General features: G+C 41.9%; 1 pseudogene; it reads right to left on the bottom strand.

The window, feature by feature from the left end:
- Positions 1-1,424: 1,424 nt before the first annotated feature.
- LOC101029078 (heat shock protein HSP 90-beta-like) lies at positions 1,425-3,598 on the bottom strand (annotated as a pseudogene).
- Between the last annotated feature and the right edge of the window lie 17,313 nt (positions 3,599-20,911).

Raw genomic sequence — 20,911 nt, 5'->3', positions numbered from 1 at the left:
TTGCCAAAAGTGAAACTTGAATTTGCCACCCACTGAGCGTTGTGCTGAATTCACGTGAATGTGGTGATGTGTAGGCATTGAATTAAGTATTATAAGCAATCTAGGGAACTTAAAGTATATGACAGAATGTGTAAGTTATATGCAAATACCAGGTTATTTTATGTAAAGGACTGAGCGTCTGCAAATTTTGGTATCTCAGAGAGTTCTGGAATCAATCCCAAATGGTTACTGAGGGACAACTATACATTCTTGAGGCTGCAAGTGGTAGCTGACATGCTTTTGATGGCATTTACAAAATCCAAGGTTGAGCCGGGTGCAGTGGCTGAAGCCTGTAATCCCAGCACTTTGGGAGGATGAGGCGGGTGGATCATGAGGTCAAGAGATCGAGACCATCCTGGTCAACATGGTGAAACCCCGTCTCTACTAAAAATACAAAACATTAGCTGGGCGTGGTGGCGCGTGCCTGTAATCCCAGCTACTCAGGAGGCTGAGGCAGGAGAATTGCCTGAACCCAGGAGGTGGAGGCTGCGGTGAGCTGAGATCGTGCCATTGCACTCCAGCCTGGGTAACAAGAGCGAAACTCCATCTCAAAAAAAAAAAAAAAAAAAAAAAAAAAAATCCAAGGTTGGCCAGGCATGGTGGCTCACAACTGTAACCCTAGCACTTTGGGAGGGTGAGGTGGGCGGATTATGAGGTCAGGAGATCAAGACCATCCTGGCCATGGTGAAACCCTGTCTCTACTAAAATACAAAAAGATTAGCTGGGTCTGGTGGCATGCGCCTGTAGTCTCAGCTACTCAGGAGGCTGAGGCAGGGGAATCGCTTGAATCCGGGAGACAGAGGTTGCAGTGAGCCAAGATCGTGCCAATGCACTCCAGCCTGGCAAAAGAGCAAGATTCTGTCTCACAAAAAAAGAAAAGAAAGAAAGAAAAAAATCCAAAGTCAGCAATGATATGGAATGATAGCCAGACATTTTAATAAAGGAATGGTTTCAATATGGACAAATTCCTAAATATCTTGATTGATAATACAGACGCTCCTAGAACTCTTATAGTACATTCATACACAATGTTTTTTAGTAGACATAAGTTTCTTTTCCTTGTTTTGAAGAGACTGAGATAAAATGTGGATGATCACATGCTTTTTTTTTTAAATAAAAACGGCATATTCTTTATTTTGCATACTTTAATTTCAGAACAAAATGAACAAACAAAATAAAAAAACACAATACACAACATCCAATCCTGCTGTGAGAGTAGAGAAAGAAGTGGGGCTTGACACCTTGTTTCCTGCCTTCAACAGAAGGACAGGAGAGAAAAAAGACAGCAGACATCAGCAGGGGGAGCCAGGTGGGACAGGGGTACTCAAGGCTGCAGGGGGAGCCATGGGGACACTATACAAGGGCAGTTTTCCAACTATGAACTCCTAATCTACTTCTTCCATGTGAGACGCATCCTCATCACCCTCAAGAGGAGGGATCTCATCAGGAGCTGCAGCACTGGGTTCCTCTGCTGCCACTTCACCTTAATCGATACCTAGACCTAACTTGATCATGCGGTAGATGCAGTTGGAGTGGGTCTGGGGACCCTCAAGGGAAAAGCCAGAAGAGAGCAGGGGGGTTTCAAACAGCAGCACCACAAGGTCCTTGACTGCCTCGTCATTCTCGTCTGCCTCAGCCTTCTGCCGCAGCGTCTCCACAATGGGTGATCAGGGTTGATCCTCAGGTGCTTTTTGGCCATCATGTAGCCCATGGTGGAGTTGTCCCGAAGTGCCTGGGCTTTCACGATCCACTCCATATTGGCTGTCCAGCCGTAGGTGCTGGTCACAATGCAGCAGGGTGAAGACACAAGCCTATTGGAGATTGTCACCTTCTCAAGGTGCCTTCTTATCTACGATTTCCTTCATCAGCTTGCAGAGGTTCTCAAACTTTGCCTGGCTCTCTTCCATTTTCTTCTTCTCCTCCTCATCCTCCGGTAGCTCCAGACCCTCCTTGGTAACTGAGACCAGGCTCTTCCCATCAAACTGCTTGAGCTGCTGCACACAGTATTCGTCAGTGGGCTCGGTCATATATACCACCTTGAAGCCCCCCTCTTCCGCACTCGCTCCACAAAAGCTGAGTTGGCCACCTGCTCTTTTCTCTCACCAGTGATGTAATAGATGGACTTCTGTGTCTCCTTCATACAAGAAACATACTCTGACAGAGATGTCATCTCATCTCCAGACTGGGAGGTGTGATAGCGCAGCAGCTCAGACAGGCGGCGTCGGTTAGTGGAATACTCGTGAATTCCAAGCTTGAGATTTTTAGAGAATGCCGCATAGAATTTCTTGTAATTCTTCTTGTCTTCCGCCAGCTCAGAGAAGAGCTCAAGGCACTTCTTAACAATGTTTTTGCGAATGACTTTCAAGATTTTGCTCTGCTGGAGCATTTCTCAGGAGATGTTCAGAGGCAAATCCTCAGATTCAACCACACCACGGATAAAGTTGAGATACTCTGCTATCAACTCATCACGGCTGTCCATGATGAATACACAACGGACATAGAGTTTGATGTTGTTCTTTTTCTTCTTGTTCTCAAACAGGTCAAAGGGAGCCCGACGAGGAATGAATAGCAATGCCCTGATTCCAACGGACCTACAGAAAAGTGCTTGACTGCCAAGTGGTCTTCCCAGTCATTGGTGAGGCTTTTGTAGAATTCTCCATACTCCTCTTGAGTGATGTCATCAGGGTTTCTAGTCCAAATAGGCTTGGTCTTGTTTAGTTCTTCCTGATCAATGTATTTCTCTTTGATCTTCTTAGTTTTCTTCTTCTTATCCTTACCGCTACATCCTCCTCATCTGAACCCACATCTTCAGCCTTGGGCCTTTCTTCATCATCTTTACCTTCTCTTTCTTTCTCACCTTTCTCTTCCTCTGCCTCACCATCACTAATTTCCCTCTCTCGTTCCTTCTCCAAATAAAGGGTGATAGGATAGCCTATGAACTGAGAGTGTTTCTTCACTACTTCTTTGACCCGCCTTTCTTCTAAGTACCCTGTCTGATCTTCTTTAAGGTGGAGGGTCACTTTGGTACCCCTGCCAATGGGCTCACCATGGTCAGCATGCACAGTGAAGGAACCTCCAGCAGAAGACTCCCAGGCATACTGTTCATCATTGTTGTGCTTTGTGATCACAACCACTTTCTCTGCCACTAGGTAGGCAGAATAAAAGCCAATACCAAATTGCCTAATCATGGAGATGTCTGCACCAGCCTGAAAAGCCTCCATGAATGCTTTAGTACCAGCCTTGGCAATGGTTCCCAAATTATTTATGAGATCTGCTTTGGTCATGTCAATGCCGTGTCTACCAAAGTCCAGGTACATCCCTGAGGGTTGGGGATGATGTCAATTTTCAGCTCTTTACCACTGTCCAACTTGGAAGGGTCTGTCAGGCTCTCACAGCAAATCTTGTCCAAGGCATCAGAAGCATTAGAGATCAACTCCCAAAGGAAAATCTCCTTGTTGGAATAGAAGGTATTGATGATGAGAGACATGAGTTGGGCAATTTCTGCCTGAAAGGCAAAAGTCTCCACCTCCTCCTGTCCATGGCGAACTTCCTCAGGCATCTTGAAAAGAAAAGGCTCAGGTATTAGAAAGCAAGGTGGGCTGGCTGTCCAACACACATGCAGCACAAGAGCAGCGCCAGAGTGACTCGAGAGCGATCACATGCTTTTTACACATTTCCTCCCATGTCCTCATCAGAAGCACTCACACTACCGTCAAACATTTTAAGCTTGAAACAATGATTACATTATGTGTAGCAGTTACCCATTAACCAATATAGTTAGCAAGAAAATTTTTTCCAAGGCTGCTTATGACACTTCTAAATTTATCTTTATGACAATCAAGGTAATTGCAGCCAGGTGCAGTAGTTCATACCGCTAATCCTGGCACTTTGGGAGGCCAAGGCAGGAGGACTTCTTGAGCCCAGGAGTTTGAGACCAGCTTGGGCAACATGGCAAGACCTCATCTCTACAAAAAATAAAAAACAAAAACATATCCATCTGTGGTGGTGCACACCTGTGGTCTGAGCTACTCAGAAGACTGAGGCAGGAGGACTGCTTGAGCCTGGAAGGTTGAGGCTGCAATGAGCCGTGTTCACATCACTGCACTCCAACCTAAGTGATAGAGCGAGACATTGTCTCAAAAAGAAGTAAAAAAATAAAACGGCCAGGTGCGGTGGCTCATGCCTGTAATCCCAGCACTTTGGGAGGCCGAGGCAGGCGGATTACCTGAGCTCAAGAGTTCGAGAACAGCCTGGGCAACACAGTGAAACCCCGTCTCTACTAAAATACAAAAAATTAGCCGGGCATGGCAGTGTGAACCTGTAGTCCTAGCTACTCAGGAGGCTGAGGCAGGAGAATTGCAAGAACCCGGGAGGCAGAGGTTACAATGAGCCCAGATTGCACCACTGTACTCCAACCTGGGTTACAGAGCAAGACTCCTCAAAACAACAACAACAACAAAAAGACAGAAAAAAAGATAATCTGATCTGATCCAATATGACCTAATATGATACAATAATAAGAATTGGTCCATTTTCTCAACATCTAGACTTTATGTAAGAGTTCACTTATTTCTCTCATGACTTCTGAGCTCCCTTTCACCACTATCGCTTTTACAGTGAGTGTGGGATAAACAAGGAGAGACAGATTACTCTTCCTCCAAGTGTGGCTTTCACTGCCCTGAGCCTCAGAAGGGCAGAGAGAGTGACCAGCACACCTCAATTTCCATTTCTGTTTACTTAGGATTGGACCTATTTAATAAGGTTGTTGTAAGCATCTATGGAGATGGACACACGTGGAGACCTTAGAACAGTACTTGACACATAGTAAGACCTCCGTGAAGGTTAGCTCCTGTCTTTTCCTCTTCCTTTTCCTCTCCTTCCTCCTCATCATACCTCCGGGTTTGTCTAGCCTTGTGCTTCCCACCCAGGTGTGCCTAGTAAATGTTTGTTACATTGAATAAGCCTGTTTGCTTAATTGGATATTACAAGAGTGCTTATTGTAACTAATTTTGCAGGAATGTGTAACATTTTCAGGAAATCTGACTACATTGCTTTTATTCACTTGCACCTTACCTGTCAGAGATTCACAAAAGCACTTTAGTTATCAGAGCTCATGGAGTTGTATAATAATTGTATCTCCTGGTATTGCTAATCTGTAGAATCAAACCCTTGGGAAAACTTCAGGGTATCTGAACCAATCTAACACAGACTAGTCTTGAACTCACTGACCTGAGAAAGGTACCTATTTAAGAATCCTGCATACTTTCAAGCAGTCACTCAGAAATTGTGCCAGCTACTTCTGTTTTCTCAGTTATTTGAGTTTAGCTTATTTTATTTTATTTTATTTTTAAAGAAAGGAAGAAAGAAAGAATAATAATAATAATAATAATAAAAGAATAAAGAAGAGGAAGAAAGAAAGAGGAAGCGGGAGAGAGAATGGGGGTATTGCTTTATTGCCCGGGCTAGAATGCAGTCTAAATATGGGTATGCCTATAACTGTGCTTAATAATGGAGACATGAAAAAAAATGAGGGAAGAAAATAACAAACAAGGAGCCAACCAATATTTCATTTAAACTTGTAAGTTGATATGATGTACTGATAAGAGTGTATATTTTGTGTATTTAAAGCGGAGAGTTCTATAAATATTAATTAAGTTTGCTTGTTCCAGATCTGAGTTCAAGTCCTGGATATTGTTGTTAATTTTCTATCTCATTGATCTAATATTAATGTTGAAGTCTCCCACTATTATTATGTGGGAGTCTAAGTCTCTTTATAAGTCTTGTATATCTGGGTATTCCTGTATTGGGTGCATATATATTTAGGTTCTTTAGCTCTTCTTGTTGTTGCATTGATCCTTTTATCATTATATAATGTCCTTCTTCGCTTCTTTTGATCTTTGTTGCTTTAAAGACTATTTTATCAGAGGCAAAATTTGTAACTTCTGCTTTTTATTTATTTATTTTTGCTCTCTGTTTGGTTGGTAAATCTTTCTCCATCCCTTTGTTTTGAGTCTTTGTGTATCCTTGCATGTGAGATGGGTCTGGATGCAGCATACCGATGGGTTTTAGGCCCATTAGTTGATGTAAATTCTTCATTATACTGATGCTCTTTACTTTTTGGTATTTTTTAGAAAGGCTGATACTGTTTGTTTCTTTCTATGTGTAGTGGTTCTTTCAGAAGCTCTTGTAAAGCAGGCCTGGTGGTGATGAAATCTCTGAGTGCTTGCTTGTTCACAAAAAAAAATTTTTTTTCCTTCGCTTATGAAGCTTAGTTTGGCTGGATGTGAAATTCTTGGTTGAAAGTTCTTTTCTTTAAGGATGTTGAATATTGGCCCCCACTCTCTTCTGGCTTGTAGGGTTTCTGCTGAGAGATCTGCTGTAAGTCTGATAGGCTTCCCTTTGTGGGTAACCTGACCTGTCTCTCTGGCTGCCCTTAGTATTTTCTCCTTCATTTCAACCCTGGTGAATCTGACGATTATGTGCCTTGGGGTTTCTCTTCTTGAGGAATATCTTTGTGGTGTTCTCTGTATTACCTGGAGTTGAATATTGTCCTGCCTTGCTAGGTTGGGAAAATTTTCCTGAATAATATCCTGAAGTGTATTGTCCAGCTTGTATTCATTCTCTTCGTCACATTCAGGTACACCTATCAAGCATAGATTAGGTCTTTTCACATAGTCCCATATTTCTTGGAGACCTTGCTCGTTCCTTTTTATCCTTTTTTCTCTCATCTTGTCTTCTTGTTTTATTTCATTAAGTTGGTCTTCGACCTCTGATATCCTTTCTTCTGCTTGATCAATTTGGCTGTTAAAACTTGTGCATACTTCACGTAGTTCTTGTATTGTGTTTTTCAGCTCTATTAATTCACTTATATTCCTCTCTAAATTGTGTATTCTTGTTAACATTTCGTCAAACCTTTTTTCAAAGTTCTTAGTTTCTTTGGATTGGGTTAGAACAAGTTCTTTTAATTCACAGAAGTTTCTTATTATCCACATTTTGAAGCCTGCTTCTGTAATTGGAACACACTCGTTCTCCATCAAGTCTTGTTCCATTGCTGATGAGGAACTGGGATCCCCTGCTGAGGGAGAGGCATTCTGATCTTGGGTATTCTCAGCCTTTTTTGGCTGTTTTCTTCCCTTCGTTGTAGATTTATCCATCTGTGGTCTTTATAATTACCGTCTTTGTAATTGGGTTTCTGAGTGGACGTCCAACTTATTGATTCTCAGCACCGAAATCTGAGCAACCCACTGCGCCGACTAAATCAGCGGCGTTAAGATTGATGGTGCTTTTCTGACTCTGCACCAAGAACCGACACTCCGAGGTGCCGGCAAAACCGCCTCACTGGTCACAAGAGTCGCGCTGGCAACCCGTGGGGCTCTTCTGCTGGGAATCTCCTGGTGCGTGAGCAACAAGAATTCATGTGAAGGTGTGGCGTCCTCTCGTTCTCTGCTCTTTCACTGGGAGCTACAATCCCAAGCTGCTAGTGATCAGCCATCTTGGATCTCTCCTCGAGTTTAGCTTTTTAAAAATAAAATTATTTTAAGAAAAAAGAAAGCAATTTTCTTCGATTCTAATAGCTATAGACCCTCGATTATGTCAACATGATATTTAGTTAATCTAAAAAAATTAAGACATTGGCCCATGCATATCCAGCTTTCCATACTGAATACCATTTGGCATTCTTTTTATTTATCTCTAGTCTTTTTCCTTTCTCTTTCCCTAAAGCGTACTCCCAAATGTAACCATCTTCTTCATCTCACTCTCTACTTTTAAAATCTCAGTCAGTGATCTTGTTCTGTAGACACATAGAAAATAAAAGCTATCATATGATAACCTGCTCTTTTTAAAAAGTTTCCTAACATACACTTGACCCTTGAACAACTTGGGGGTTGGGATGCCAACCCCTGCCTAGTTAAAAATCCTCATATGACTTTTGATTCCCCTCAAAATTTATTAATAGCCGTTGACTGGAATCCTTACCTATAACATGAGCAGGTGATTAACACATTTTGTATGTTGTATGTATTATATACCGATGTAAGTTAGAGGAAAGCAAATATTAAGAAAATCATAAGGAAGATGAAATAGATTTACTATTCATTAAGTGGAAATGAATCATCGTAAAGCTCTTTATCCTTGCCATCTTCACACTGAGTAGGCTGAGGAGGAGAATGAAGAGGTGGGGTTGGTCTTGCTGTCTCAGGGATGGTAGAAGTAGGAAAAAAATCCACATATAAGTGGACTTGCAAAGTTCAAACTCATGCTGTTCAAGGGTCAACTGTACAAGAAAGTGCTGAAGCACAGGGCTAGCTACATGCAATGCCACCAACAAATGCTAGGCCCTTAGTTGAAAGAAAGGAGTTTTCTAGCTTAGGGTAAGGAGTTTCCTAATGTATAGGAATCAGTGTTCTTCTTTCCTTAAGATTAATCATTCAACCTAGGCCAGATGCGGTGGCTCACGCCTATAATCCCAGCACTGTGGGAGGCTGAGGCTGGTGGATCACTTGAGGCCAGGAGTTCGAGACCAGCTTGGCCAACATGGTGAAACCCCGTTTCTTTTTTTAAAAACAGAAACAAAACAAAACAAAACAAAACAGAAAAACCGTTCAGCCTATATGCCACTCATCAGTTCCTTGTTGTTTTCTCTCAGGTTTAGTTTTATCATTTGTCTCCATTTCTCTATTTTCAGGTGTTTTTCCTCTCTCTCTCCTGATTCTTCCCCATTACAGTCTTTCTTATCCAAACCTAGTCTTCGTCCAGAGTTCCTACCTCAATGAAAGTACCATCATTCCTATCAGAAGTTTAGGTATTATCTGCCCTTCCTGCTCTTATCCAGTCCATCTCCTCTGCACACCCCACCCTTTGCATTTTGGGCTCAATGGGATGTGGGTTTGTGGTTGAAAAATGCCTGTCCATGTGGTGGTAGGATGCTGCTTTTATTTGTGTGTTTGTCTTAATTTAGAATATGTTCTAATGCAGGGGTCGCCAACCCCCAAGCCACAGATGGGTACTGGGCCTCATAGCAGGAGTTGAGGGGAGGAGAGCATTACCACCTGAGCTCAGCCTCCTGTCAGATCAGCCACAGCATTAGATTCTCATAGGACCCTGAATCCTATTGTGAACTGTGCACGTGAGGGATCTAGGTTGCATGCTCCTTATGGGTATCTAATGGCTCATAACCCCAACCCACCCCCTCCATCCTTACCTTCCTGTCCGTCGAAAAATTGTCTTTTGAAAAGCTGGTCTCTGTTGCCAAAATGGTTGGGAACCACCGTTTTGACGTTTTTTGGGAAAGAAAACATTTAGAATGTGGGAGGGTGGGATTGGGGATGGAAGAGATTCTTTCATAACTGCGTTCTCATGCTTAGATTATTGCTAATATACTCTCACTTTTGGACTAGTCCTGAAAGAATTTTCCCACTGTAGGAGCTACATTTCCTTTATAACAATTATTTAGCAGTGACTGATGTTCCACTAAAAAACACCATTCTCTTAACAAGACTGTCAATATTTCATAGTTCCTTTTGCTCTCTGTGTGAGTCAAGGCCCAGGATGCCAGGCAGCCTGAGAGATTTTACTACCAAGCAATGTTTAACCATCATGGCCTGGCCTAGGGAAGCAAGAGTGTATTTGCAGTCAACTCAGAGTTACTGTGTTTCTGGGTGACCTCGAGCAGAGTGACTTCATGTTTGGGATATTGCTGCTCACTCTGGATGTCTTCTTCACCCCAGGGAAGAACCTGACCCAAAATGGCAGCTGGCAATAGATGAAAGGCTATCTACTAAGGCTTCCCCGGTCAGGCCAGCCTGTTGACTGCAGCATACTTCCAAGTTGCCTTTGACATTTTCCTAGATAAGTCAACACAAAATAGTTTTTCTTCTTTCTATATTCCTGTATTCTTTTCGTTGTATGAGAGTGTTTTATGGTGATAGAGGCAGGAGGCAGAGAAACTCTAGTTGAACAGGGGAAGATTTGCCCCACCTTCAAGCCAAAAAGCCTGAAACCCACAGCCCAAAGTGAGAACTTCTGTCCCTGTTTGCCGCCTACCCTCTCCTGATTGGTTGTTTCTGAAAAGGTCTTTTTTTTTTTTTTTTTTTTTTTTGATATGGAGTCTTTATTTGTCACCAAGGCTGGAGTGCAGTGGCACAATCTTGGCTCACTGTAACCTCCGTCTCCTGCGTTCAAGCAATTCTCTTGCCTCAGCCTCCCAAGTAACTCGGACTACAAGTGCGCACCACCATGCCCAGCTAATTTTTTTTGTATTTTTAGTAGGGACAGAGTTATCATCATGTTGGCCAAGCTGGATCAAACTCCTGGCCTCAGCCTCCCAATGTGCTGGGATTACAGGAGTGAGCCACCATGCCCAGCTGAATAATGTCTTTTTACCAATCAAATGTTGCCTTTTCCAAAACTACCTGTGGGCCACCCTGACCCACATCCTGTGCCTGTAAAGATCCCTGACTCAGCTGGTGGAGAAGAAAAGCAGCTGGACATTGAGGAGAGATGACTTGACTTCAAAGACAATGGCTGGATGTTGGACAGAGGCAATTTGACTTCTGAGGAGAGAAGCAGATCGATCACTTGACTTCAGCAGGGAGCAACCTGCTCTTCCCATCTGCTTTCCAGCTCCCCTCTCCACTGAGAGCTACTTTCATCACTCAGTAAAATTCTCTGCATTCACCATCCTTCAATTCATCCATATAACCTCATTCTTCTTGGGCACCAGATAAGAATTCAGAAACCACCAAGTCCAGATACCCAAAAAGATTGTCACACTGGGCCTTTGCCCTTGCTGGTGAAGGACAGCTGCCCCACGCAAGGAGGAAGAAGGCTCACTGAACTGATAACACCCTGCTGTTTGTGGAGGGCAGAGCTAGGAGAGCATGTAATACACCCTCTAGGGACTTAGGGTCATAGGCACCCCCACCTGGACGCCACTGCAGGCCTGCACAGAGTTTGCATCTGCTGTTGCCAAAGCAGCCGGCTAGTTCCCGAACTCAATTACCTACGTGTCCTCTCTGGTGGGGCTAGAGCATGGCAGACTGAGTCAACAGGGTACCCCTGTCATGAGTCCCACAAAGGGATCAAGGAAATATCCTACATCAGTGGGATATTGGGACAGAGTTAAAAACTAAGGAAATTTAAAGAAAGTATGAACTTGAGTTTAAAACAAGGGTGTTTGTACTTGGTCTCTGTACTATCTATATTAATGAAATGAAATGCTGACCTGGCTGTTGTTTCCACATTTTTCCCTAAAAGGACAGAGTTTTTCTTTTCTAGAGACTTTTGGAAGCCTGCGGTAAAGGAAAACAACCTGACCAGCGGTCTAGTTTGTGTGCTAGAGACCCATGCATTCCTGACAACTCTCCTGTTCTGCTTCCAGGGTCCAGTGCCCAGCGTTGACTTCCAGATGTTGACTTATGCTAGGGAATATTACATTGCAGTCTACTGAGGGCTCTGGGTCAATCCTACATTTACCTAAAAGTCAACACAATATTGGAAGTCACTTCTTCTCCTGAACTTTAATGCCCTATTATTCTGATAAGTAAACTTTTTTTTTAAAATCACAGCTATCTAACTTTCTATTCCCCCCCAAAAAAAAATTGTTTCAAGAACAAGATCTCTGTGTTTATTATTTCCGTGTACCTGGATAATAGCTGATGCTTGCTGAATGATGATTAATTTTTTTTGAGACAGAATTGAGCTCTGTTGCCCAGGCTGGAGTGCAGTGGCACGATCTTGGCTCACTGCAACCTTCACCTCCTGGGTTCCACTGATTCTCCTGCCTCAGCCTTCCAAGCAGCTGGGATTGCAGGTGTGCCCCACCACAGCCGGCTAATTTTTCATATTTTTAGTAGAGATCTGTTTTTGCCATGTTGGCCAAGGTGGTCTGGTGGTCTCCAACTCTCGGCCTCAAATGATGCACCCACCTCCGCCTCCTAAAGAGCTGGGATGACAGGCATGAGCCACTGAACCTGGCCCAGGATGGTTAAACTGCCCTCAATTTATTAACTGAGAAGTGCATACAAATAGACAGAACAAAATAGCCAATCAGCAAACTGACATCACATTTCTTCTTTGAATGGCACTGAAGAAAAAGAATCTGTAGAACTCAATTTGCAATGTCTCTAACCCAGTTTTTGAAAATAGACCCACCATTGCTATGAGGACAGAAGAAAAGTGAGATGGTTGAAATTCAGACCCAGCCAGATGAGGTGAGAAAAGGAAGAGCTATTTTGCATCTTGCCCTGTGCTGCCTCCCTTCATCTTTAGTAATTCTCTCCTTCTCTCACCTGATCATGCAGGGACACGTGATCTGAATGCACTGTGGACAACTCCCCAAATGCAAAGGAAATTAAAGGGGCTCCCTATTCTTTGTCTATGGATGGAGAAGTTATGGACATTCTGAATTAAATCCACCTCTTCTTATTCAAATTTTGTCAGTATAAACATTTTTTTGGTTCTTATTGTTCTAATACTTTATAGAAGAGATAATTTACATGAAAGTAATTATGTTGCTATATTTAGTAGTGCACTATCTACGCATTCCTTAAATTGCTTTTATTTAAAACATTGAATGGGCTTTTAAAAACTTGGGCATGTGTATAGCACAGTTTAAAACATGACATCTAGAAAGCAGCCCTATTTTGATACAGTTTGTGTACCTTGTAGCTTTTGAGAAAGAGCGGAAGAGAAATAACATCTCTAAAGTTCCTTTTTGAACAAGGTATTGGGGTCAGGCACAGTGGCTCACACCTGTAATCCCAGTACTTTGGGAGGCCAAGGTAGGCAGATCACTTGAGGTTAGGAGTTCGAGACTAGCCTGGCCAACATGGTGAAACCCCGTCTTTACCAAAAATACAAAAATTAGCTAGGTGTGGTGCCAGTGCACCTGTAACCCCAGCTACTCAGGAGGCTGAGACAGGAGAATCGCTTGAGCCTAGGAGACAGAGGTTGAATGAGCCGAGATTGCTCTACTGCACTCCAGCCTGGGTGACAAGAACAAGACTCCGTCTCAAAACAACAACCACCACAGCAAAAAAACACCAATGTACTGTGACAGAGAAAAAATGTCAAAATGTCTTTTCCTCACCCATTGCCAGGTTCATGGTGAGGCCTGTGTTAACAAAAGACAGATTAAAGAAAAGCACAGATTTATTTAATACATGTTTTATGTGACATAGGAGCCTTCATAAGGAAATGAAGACCTGAAGAAACAGGTAAACCTGTGGGTTTTGTTTATTTGTTTGTTTGAGATGAAGTCTTGCTCTGTTGTCCAGGCTGGAGTGCAGCGGTGTGATTTTGGTATCTGTAGGCATCTTGGAATGAATTCTCCATGGACACCAAGAGACAACTGTATTTTAGTATGCATCTGTAGAAGACAAGAACTCTGGCCGGGCACGGTGGCTCACGCCTGTAATCCCAGCACTATGGGAGGCTGAGGCGGGCGGATCACGAGGTCAAGAGATCGAGACCATCCTGGCCAACATGGTGAAACCCTGTCTCTACTAAAAAAATACAAAAATTAGCTGGGCGTGGTGGCATGTGCCTGTAGTCCCAGCTACTCGGGAAGCTGAGGCAGGAGAATTGATTGAACCCAGGAGGCAGAGGTTGCAGTGAGCTGAGATCGTGCCACTGCACTCCAGCCTGGTACCTTGCGACAGAGCGAGACTCTGTCTCAAAAAAATTAAAAAAGGACAAGGACTCTCTCTCTCCCCGCCTTTTTTTTTTTTTTGAGATGAAGTCTCACTCTGGGAGTGTGATGGCTTGATCTTGGCTCACTACAACCTCTGACTCCGGGGTTCAAGTGATTCTCCTGCCTCTCTCTCCTGAGTAGCTGGGATTACATGTGCCTGCCACCACGCCCAGCTAATTTTTGTATTTTTAGTAGAGACAGTGTTTCACCATGTTGGTCAGGCTGGTCTCAAACTCCTGACCTCAAGTGATCTGTTCACCTCCGCCTCTCAAAGTCCTAAGATTACAGGCATGAGGCATGGTGCCCGGGCTACCTGTATATGTTTTAATGCTAAGCTGGGTGAGTAAGTGGATAGTTGTGAAGAAGTATGATTGGGTTAAAAAGTATGATCTGATGGTAATATGCTTAGGGGCGGCAAACTTTGCAACATTTGCTTCAGATTCTTTTCTGTGTTCCTGTGCCTTTGAGGATAAAGATGTTCCTTTCCTTTACGTGTAGGCAGGAAACCTCTGACATGAGAGTCCTAAGGACCTGCTTCAGGGAAAGGTCAGAAAATCCTTCCTAGGTTTTAGGACCTGCATCAGAAGAGAAGGGTGGAAGAAGGTCTGAGACACTTTCCTACTTCTACAATTTTCTCAAATTCCTTCAGTTTAAAATATTTAACATGCCAAGGCACCATATCTTGGGTTTAATGTGTCTTGAATCCTAGCAATGCACTCTTAGAAGGAAGCTTCTATAAGTTTTATTGGCTTTCTCTTCCCACAAGCAAATGATTATTTTCATTTTCTTTATAAATTTTGCCCAGCCACCAGAAGCGGTTTCAAAAAAAATCTGACATTGATTTATTTTGCTTCATCCCTCAGGTTAAAACAGTGAAAAGAAAGCAACTATTCTGTTCGACCAAACAATTTATTTGAAACTTTGACTTCACAAAGACTCAAGTAGCGTTCTTTCATTTGTTTCATGGTGTTCGTTGGTTTAACCTTTTTTGACTTATCCAAGCACAGTGAATTCACTGCCCACAGGGAGTTTGCTGACCATCTGCTCTGTGTCATGTAGAAAAGCCACAGGGCCTTTCTTCCTTTCCTAGTGTCCGTCATTCCAGAAGAATTTAGTCAAGATCAAATTGTTCCCCATCTTAGGTTGGTATGTTTGAATGTAAGAGTTACCTTAGTAGGGGAAAAGAAATATATATATATATTTTTAACCTATTGTTAAATTCGTGGCTTAGGCCCTAATAGGTCTTAATAACAAAAGACAGATTAACAAGAGAAAAGCATACAAATTTATTTAATGTAAGTTTTACGTGACATGGGAGCCTTCATAAAGAAATGAAGGCCCAGCCAGGCTTGGTGGCTCATGCCTATAATCCCAACACTTTGTGAGGCTGAGGCGGGCAGATTATGAGGTTAGGAGTTCGAGACCAGCCTGGCTAATATGGTGAATCCGCGTCTCTACTGAAAATACAGAAATTAGCTGGGCGTGGTGGTGCACACCTGTAGTCCCAGTTACTTGGGAGGCTGAGGCAGGAGAGTCACTTGAACCCAGGAGCAGATGTTGCAGTGAGCTAAGATCATACCACTGCATTCCAGCCTGGGCGACAGAGCGAAACTCTGTCTCAACAACAACAAAAAAGACCCAAAGAAATAGACAGACTTGGGGATTCTTATGCTGAGGTTGGGTTAAGTATGATTGGAAGACAAAAGGGTGTGATCTAATGGTAATAAAAATTAAGAATTAAGGGGGAATTAAGCAAGATCTGTTAGTTCATATTCTTCTCTGTGTCTCTGTGTCCTCAGGGATAAGGATGTTCCTTTTCTCTGTGTTTTGTAGGATGTTTCTTGAACGAGGGTCTTATGCCCTGCTCCAAGGAGGAAGGGTGAGGTGAAGGGGAGAATGACTTTGTTGCTTCTGCTGTTTTCTCAAATGCCATGATGCTGTATTTGGGGGGCAGCAGTCCTGAAACCCATTACCTTGTTTCTTTCAAAAGTAGTTCCCTATTAGTATCTGCATTATCAATCTCTGGTGATTCTCACAATCATCCTGGAACCTCCAGAGATCTCCACTTTTCTTTTTCACATTTCATTTTAGTTGCTGAGCTAAGCCTCAATTGGTATTTCCATAAATTCCCCTTTCATAGCTATAAATAACTATATATCCTTTAGTCCAATCTATTTACAACATTGTGGTTTTTTAAAAAAAAAAAATTAAAATTTAAAAGACTGCAATTTGGGGCTTTCAACTTACCTTTTTAATCTATTTTCAATTTTTTTTTTCTATTTTCAATTTTTGTGGAGGGAGGGAGTGTAGAAGAGAGGAAAATAAAGCCAAAGTATAAAACGCAGGAACAGTGTGTATGAGAGCATTTCCACCATTGTAATGGAACTAGAATACATACGCTCTGAAAGGTTAGGAAAAAACCGGCCACATTAGATTTCCAGTGGAGGCGGCAGCAGAGCTTTAGAAATAAAGCTTCTTTTCACTCCTACTCTTTATGGGCACGGGTTTAAAACGGTATTTTTATTAACAAAGTAGTCCTATCAGGGAGGCATCCTCGGCATGCCAGGGCACCAGCTGATTCCCCTCTTAGTCTCTATTTCTAATCTTCCTTATCTTATTCTTCCCTATTTTTATTTCTCGAGATCCCATTTTTTCCTTTTGACCTTCCTGTCCTTGCAATGTGCACATTGGTCCTTAGCCCTTGGTGAACCAAACTCTTAACAGTTTCACGACTTAAACCACATCAAGAAAATCACAAAAGATTCATTAAAGGATTAGCAAGTGTTACTGTATGTGTAAAGACTGCACACAGCTGAATTTCTAGGTCTCCTCAAATCTTAATTCAACCTCAAAAAGCAGTTGACGAGGCCCTCTATTTGTTTAGTGCATTTATTGGACGGCTTGATGCAGGTCAAAGGAGGTGTGATTCTATTTTGAAAGTATCTCAGGTGATTTTTGTTCACACCCAGGCCCCCCACTGACATCTTTTCTTAGATATCCATTGAAAAATAAGAAATTACAATGAAATGCTATATTCCACCTGAAACTGTAGGGGAGTGAAAATATCTTTTCCTCATCCATTGCTGGTTTCTTGGCTAAGGCCCCGGTAACAAAATATGGACTAACAAGAGAAAAATAAATAAATTTGAGTTTTACGTGACATGGGAGCCTTCATAAGGTAATGAAGACCTGAAGAAACAGGTAAATCTATGTATTTTTATGCTAGATTTGATGAATAAGTAGATAGTTGTGGATAAGTATGATTGGATTAAAAAGTGTGATCTAATGACAATAAACTGGGGAGACTTAGCGGCATCTGTTTCTTAGATTCTCTTCTGTATCCCTGTGTCTTCAGAGATAAGGATGTTCCTTTCCTCCAGGCGTAGGAAGCAGCCTCTCACATTCAGGTCTTAAGTTCTGCTTCAGGGAAATCCTAGAAAGAATTTTTTGACCTGCTTCAGGAAGGAAGGATGGGAGAAGATCAGATAGACCTTCCTGCTTCTGCTGTCTTCTCACATTCCTTCAGCTTAAAATACTTGGTATGGAAGATGTCATATTTTGGGAGAGTGGTTTCTGAACCCCATCAAAGCTATTTTCATTGCAGAAAAAAAAAAAACCCCGCTTCAATGGGAAACTATGCATCGTCTGGTACAGTATACCCTTCCTATTATCTGACTCTAGCCTTTCACTGTCTTTGACTTATGTTACAACTCTGTAACTTGTAGGTAACTGACAGACATGCACATTCTGCCCTGTCTAATAGAGGTTGAATTGACTTCCTTCCCCTACCCCTGGAAAAACCAGTTTTATTCCATTTGCATGCTAATTTCAATATTCCTGATCTTTAAATATGTCTCTTCACATTCTCTTGAACTGGTTATAATATCGTCTGCATTCCGTCTTTGATTAATGGCTAGAATCAATTCTTTAACGTGTTCATTTTTATATCTGCATGAGGGTCGTAATTTCACCCTTCTTCTGAAAATGATCGTGTAACGCCATTCTCCCTAGCCTTTCTTCATCATTCTTTTCCTAACTCAGATAGTTCTTTTTATTTTTAGTGAGGGTGATCATGTTTCCTGAATTCAGCATTTGATGAGTATAAATATTTTCAGAGGCATGATGAGCCACAACATTTGGAATTGGGATGTCCCAGAAAATCTGAGATGTGTGACTGCACAACAGTATTTGTCATAGAACTATAGAGACAGAAAAGGTCTTAAGTTCATCCTGTCTCCTTCATTACAGGAACAAGACTAATGAAAGCCCAGAGAAATGGAGAATTTTTTTCCAAGATTGCAGAGATTTTGAGTAGTAGCAGAATTGTGTATGAACCCGTTGGGGCTCAGAGCATGATACCCCAAAATATGGTGCTTTGGCATCCTGAGTACTTTGAACTAAAGGAGATTGGGAGGACTCAGAAGCAAGTTCTCTCTGAACGTCTCCTGCTCCTTTTAGTGAGCCATAGAAACCAGAATTCTTCTTCCCCAAAACAAGCCATAAAACTTAGGTCACTCGCTCCCTTCTCACTTGAAGACTACCATTCCAGAAGGGTCCTGTCCCATACCTGGGAGGAAGAAATGTTACACAGAGAGGCCAAGAGGAATCTGAACAGACAGGCCTTGCTGGGCTCCTGCCCTTCTCGGTCTATTACCATTAGGTCATACTCTTTGGTCCAATCACATTTCCATGTGCCTGTCCATTCTTCATCAAATCTAAGCAGAGAAATAGACAGTTTTCCTTGGGTGTTTGGGTCTTCCTTTCTGAAGTTTCCTATGTTACGTAAAACTTTGAATAAGTTTGTTATGCTTTTGTCTCAATTATCTCTTTTGTTATAGGAGTGTTCCTTACAATGGATGAGCAAAGTTATCTTACTTTTTTTCCCCTGCAAACTCAAGTCTGGCTAATTCTGGATTCCAGAGTCCTTTTTACTCAGTAAACTCTTCCTAAAATGGGGATAATAATATGAACCTAACAATCAATGTAAGACTTAGATGAAGTCTGAATCTAAAGAACCTAACACCATGCCTCACTCATAGCAGGCATCCGGTGTTCTTTCTCAATGAATAAGATGAAATGATAAAGCAAATGGCACCATTTCTGTGTCTGCTTGGTCAGCCAGTCTCATTAACTCATAGGCACACTTCACATCTCATTTATGTTTCCTACAATGATTAGACACAAAATAAATGCTCGATAAAATTTTGTTGAATAGAATTGATTTGAGCAGAATGAGCAGTTATGTGAAGGAACCACAGCTGATTTTAAACAAAGACTCTTTTAACTGTAGAGCTTGAAGGGAGAGCATGTTTTCATTGTGAATTGTACCCTAATCCTTACATCAACCATAAATTCTAAAAATAATCAAACTAGATTTTTAGTGAATGATTTATCATCTACAGCAATTGTATTTTCTTTTAAATGTACATTTATTTTTTTTCTTTTTTTAGAGACAGGGTCCTGTTCTGTCTCCCAGGCTGGAGTTCAGTGGTATAATCATAATTCACTGGAGCCCACAACTCCCAGGCTCAGGCAATCTTCCTGCCTCAGCCTCCCAAGCAGCTGGGACACAGGTACACACCACCTCACCTGGCTAATTTTTATATATTTTGTACAGAACAGGTCTCACTTTGTTACTCAGGCTGGTCTTGAACTCTTGGTTTCAAGTGATCCTTCCACCTGGGGCTCCCAGTGTGTGAAGATTTCAGGCCTGAGCCATCACATACCCAGCTGAAATGGTTGTAACCAAATATCCTGACCTACTTTCTGCTAAAAGTCACCCTACATTCCTATTTACATAGAAATATTATCACAAACTCCTTTGAATGAGCAACTGCCTATTTTAGGAAATCAATGACTGTACTTATATTGGTCAAAGCTTCCTTCCTCAGCAAATATTCCCAGGTCGATCTTCAGTTCAGGCAGATGACGCTGGGCAGTATTCAGAGACGCTCTATAGTATAGATGCCTGAGAGCTCTTTAGGCTGTGTGCTAACAATATTTTGATATACTCTGTTTTTCTCCCCCCTAGCTGTTTCCTTTACTGCCTGAGCTGTTTGGTCATGTCTGAACTGCTGCTGATGAAGCCTTTTCTGGCAGGTTGCCCGGGGAGCAGCTCTCCTGTAGATTCCGCCTCTCTCCAGGAGTCGCCTGCCTTCAGTATAATGGGCAACATTGAAAGCAGCAAGGCGTTCGGTCGACAAGGTCAGAGTGCCTTTCATTCCTGCAATAATCAACCAGTGTAGCTCTTCCTCAGACCTGGGGAGAGAGAAGATAGAGGTCAAAAGAGCAATTACATTTCACATTGACTCCAGAAAAGGCTTGGATCACAAGACTGAAAAGAAAAACGGATTCTAGCCTCATTCTTATCCATTCCTTTTCTGGTCATTTTTGTTATTAACACTGCCCTGAAACCATAACAAGTTTTAGCTTGATGACGTGAAAAACGCATTTTCTGCCTGCAAATGAGATCTTTCTTCTTAGACATTTAGCACTGTCAGCATATTGCAAAAGAATGCAAATGAACTGCAGGATCTATAACCAGAGACAGTAAGCAAAGGCCATTAATTATGTTTTTTAAAAATGTTAACCCTAGCAGACTGTATAACAAGCAATTGTGCTAATTTCAATCTGTAATCAGTCCCTACATTAGCATAACTTTATTTATTTAGCATTAAGGCAACAATTTAGAAAATATAATTTAGTTGGGAATGTCAGTAATTTTGCAGCAGCAGATTGTTTTACAAAGCTACCTCTATTTGACCTTACAGCTGCCAGGACTAATTACTTTAATTGCATTAATTGCACTGACCATTCTGGTGTTTAATGTAGTTGCTGGTACTCTTTAACCATTGAGCAGATCAGCCTGGGTGAATTCTCAGTAAAATGGGCCAGTGCCCCTTTCTAAATCTCCTTTAATTCTTTCCTGCATTTTGAGAGCCCAGATAATTCACAGATTACCAGTGTTCTCACTGAGATAATGAATTCTGATGAGAGCTCTTGCAGGAAATAAAAATCTGTACTATATTACTATATTTCCTAATGGATTCTTATTGCTCACTGCTGACTCAATTGAAGTACAATTAGTTCACTAATGACAAAGACATGTGTAAGAAATGTTTGTGGCCGTTTTGACAGATTAAAACTCCTTTATTTTACATTTTGGAATGAATTCCTTTG

Source organism: Saimiri boliviensis, chromosome 1 (genome assembly GCF_048565385.1).
Source record: "Saimiri boliviensis isolate mSaiBol1 chromosome 1, mSaiBol1.pri, whole genome shotgun sequence".
In the NCBI taxonomy this organism is placed as follows: Eukaryota; Metazoa; Chordata; class Mammalia; order Primates; family Cebidae; genus Saimiri; species Saimiri boliviensis.
Note: the sequence above shows the minus strand (reverse complement) of the source record. Positions and strands in the feature narration are given on the sequence as shown.